This window comes from Pelmatolapia mariae, linkage group LG16_19, assembly GCF_036321145.2.
Source record: "Pelmatolapia mariae isolate MD_Pm_ZW linkage group LG16_19, Pm_UMD_F_2, whole genome shotgun sequence".
In the NCBI taxonomy this organism is placed as follows: Eukaryota; Metazoa; Chordata; class Actinopteri; order Cichliformes; family Cichlidae; genus Pelmatolapia; species Pelmatolapia mariae.
In genome coordinates this window covers 44464563-44467800 of record NC_086241.1, presented here as the reverse complement: position 1 = coordinate 44467800, position 3238 = coordinate 44464563, and the positions used below count along the sequence as shown (strand labels likewise).

Genomic DNA, 3238 nt, shown 5'->3' with positions numbered 1-3238 from the left:
AATCAACACAGTGGTAAGTAATAAGTAATGTTGAAGGTTGTCTCTGAAATGATGTCCCAAAATGTTAGAAAACTTCTTGAGGTTTTAACTTTTATTGTTGCTTTTCTGCCTTTTGTTTTTAAGAATCTGATGAAAAGGAGAAACAAGAAGAGACACACCACAAACGAGTTTCCCTTACTAACATGGTAAATATATTCATCATGTAATGACATTTCCTCAGAGTAACCAGGAGTGTTTGTCTTGTTCTAAAGTGATTCAGTCTTCTCTCGTGTTATTTGGTATTTGTCTTTGAAAAGAGAGGAGCAGTAACTGCATACGGAGAAAGAAACAGGAGCATCCAAAGACAACTGAGAGTCTTTAGTGCACCGTGAACAGCAGTCACCTCAGAGCAAGAGAGTCCTCGTGGCTGTCTGGGTTCTCTCCAGGAGCTCTGGCTTCATCCCACAGTCCAGAGAAATGATATAAGTGATAAGATAATATAACCAAAAAAAAAAAAAACAGTTTAGAACAAGTGTGAGCCTCCTTTACAACTTTATTCACATCCTTTAAATGTAAGAGCTGCTGGCACGTCTGGTGAGGGTGTGCCCACACCTAATCTAAACCACAGAGCTTTAGTCCCTCTCATACTTGGTTGAGTATTGACATCAGCTGCACCGGTGCATGCAACGTGAGGGCACTAATGGACAGGGAGGAAATAATACTTGAATTCATTTTGAACAAAGACGTCATGCCAAATATTTTTTGATAGCTGTTTCAATTATGAATACACAGACTTTGTGATTGCTTTTTTCCTGTCAACATGTATTGTTCACAAATAACCACGGGCCACAACTGAATCAGATAGTTCCATCATTTCTCTTCATCTGCATTTTCGATCTGAAAGTAGAAACAACTATAACGAGGAAAAATTGAATTTTTATATTTATGAACGAGGACTGTGTGGAGGAGAGCCGAGTCAGGAAACAGGTTGTTCACCTGACCGACAAGCTGGAGTCAGAACCTGTGATTTATCCTCCCTGACTATTGAGTGATGTTATATGCTGATGTTATTTTCCTGTTTTGAGCCAAACCAGATTTCTCTATAGGAACTCTGTGTTAAAGGGTCAATGCACCAAATTGGGTTTTGATTTCTCATGCAAGGAAAGACACAAACTGCTCAGAGGGATTAGTAATGAGCACAAGTTAAATGAGCTCATTGCACTACGTTGGCTTTATCAGCCCTGCACAGAACAGATCGGTCTTAGACTCTTTGATTCTCTTAAATAAGTAGAATCTGAAACTGAAGGTTTTAGATTAAATCTGATTCCTAAATCAAGAAGTAAATCTTAAAGAACAACCTAGGTTTGTAATTTGGAACAAAGTTGCGTTAACTAAAACTATCTTGAACTGTGGAAGGTTAAGTGTGACCTTCTTAGCTGCAAACCTTGAACTGGTTTAGTAGCTTTTATATCTGTCTTACTGTGACATAAGTGCTGCAAAAGGGATTTATCTCTCTCCCTCTGTCTATCTCTCAGTCCGTCTCTCTAAAATATTCATTTTACTTTATTTTCTCTATATATGATGTAGGTTTGAATTTTCCCTGCTAAATTGTGACGGTCTGGGAGTCTCCTACGTTCGACCTGCCTGTATGTATGTTTTTCTATGTGTTTTGTTTTGTCTCCCCTCCCAGTCCCCTGCTTCCCCCTTTAAGTGTGTGTGTGTGTATTCCAGCGTGCCAATTTATGGGCGTCATCAGGCCGGAAGGTGTTTCCCGTGTTGAAGCCGCCACACATGTCTTCCGTCTAGATTGGCCGCTACTTAACTGTTTGACTGAGCTTCGGTCAACGCTGGATCATTGAGTTACCAAGTAAGTGAAGTCCCAGCTCTGAGTGGAAATAGTCTGTGCGTGTGTTTCTGTGAGTTCACCAATCTGATCTCTGTACCTTGTCTTGTTAGGAACTTGGAGAGGAGTGTGTCACAGGAGCGAAGTGTTTGTAAATGTCGAGTGTTGGAGTTGTTTTCCTGTCACACCTGGACCACCAGCACAGTCCTGCAGGATGGGAAAGTCCTGCATTTGGGCCCCGTTCTCGCCACGCACCTTAACATAAATAATAAACACTTTGATTGAGAAACTGCATTTTGTGTTTACTTTTGTAGGGTTGCCTACCGCTGCAGGAGGCTGCATCATGAAACCAACATGATGAACTGCCAGTGGGAGAAGCACTACCCTATAGACCTCTGTAATCCAAGTAAAAGTAGCAGTACAGCTATATACAAGTTAATACGAAGGCACAGAATCAACAAGAGCTATGAACTAATCTTAGAGCCGGGGCTACACTGGTGCGAGTCATACAAGGATCCAGCGATGAGTAGCTTCCTTTCCTCAACTTAAGTAGTGGCAGGGATAATGAGGCACAGGTGTTCACTCTCCATAGGTGCGTGGGGCGAGGGCAGGAACCACCATGACTTCCGTCCTGGCGAGACAGAGAGCGCGAGAGAGAAAAATAATGACGCTGCTGATCATCTTCATGCTGGTCCACCGGGCCGTGACATTCAGTAACATGAATATGGAAGTGTAAAGAGTGTGCAGCACAAGAGACTGCAAGATCTCAGTTATTGAAGCACTACAGGTTAAACCATGGTCACTTTGGCCGCAGACACGCTTATCCATGCACATATTTAAATTGTCCATGTAGTCACCAATGTAGATCACATGTTGATCAGACATTGCAGAGATCAGTAGATTCCTGGTGTGATTGAAGACAAGCTTTTCATTGATGATTTAAAAAGAGGGTGATGAGCTATTATTATTATTATTATTATTACTACTACTACTACTACATTGTCTTGATTAATCCATTAAAAAACAAACAAAAATAAAAACATTTGCAAATGGTTCAAATCTTTCATAAATATTCACGCAGAGCTGGAAATTGTAATTTTTAAATTTGATTTGTGCAGCTAATGAAAGTCTTCTGAAGGTAAGAAGGAGATGTGCAACAAAAAAATTACAAAGTTTATCTTTTTTGTTTTTTTTCCTAACAAACGTCTGTTCATCAATATATTTTTGTATTCAGTTCTATTATTATTGTGTGAATGCTGCTGTTGCTCAATTCCTCGTTATTATTCTGAATTCTTTGTGGGATTTTTGGGTGCTGTGACTTTTGGTGTTTGTTCCTGTTTTTCTTTCTTTAATAACCTTTTCTCACAAGATGTTTTACAAAGTAAATACATTTGGAGAAATCTCCCTGACTGTAGT

General features: G+C 40.0%; 1 long non-coding RNA gene across 1 annotated transcript; it reads left to right on the top strand.

Annotated features, from left to right (window-relative positions):
- Positions 1-351: 351 nt before the first annotated feature.
- LOC134645452 (uncharacterized) lies at positions 352-2789 on the top strand. The gene is made up of 3 exons (XR_010096559.1): positions 352-1625; positions 1711-1846; positions 1936-2789. It is a non-coding gene; the product is annotated as an uncharacterized LOC134645452 (long non-coding RNA).
- Positions 2790-3238: the final 449 nt, after the last annotated feature.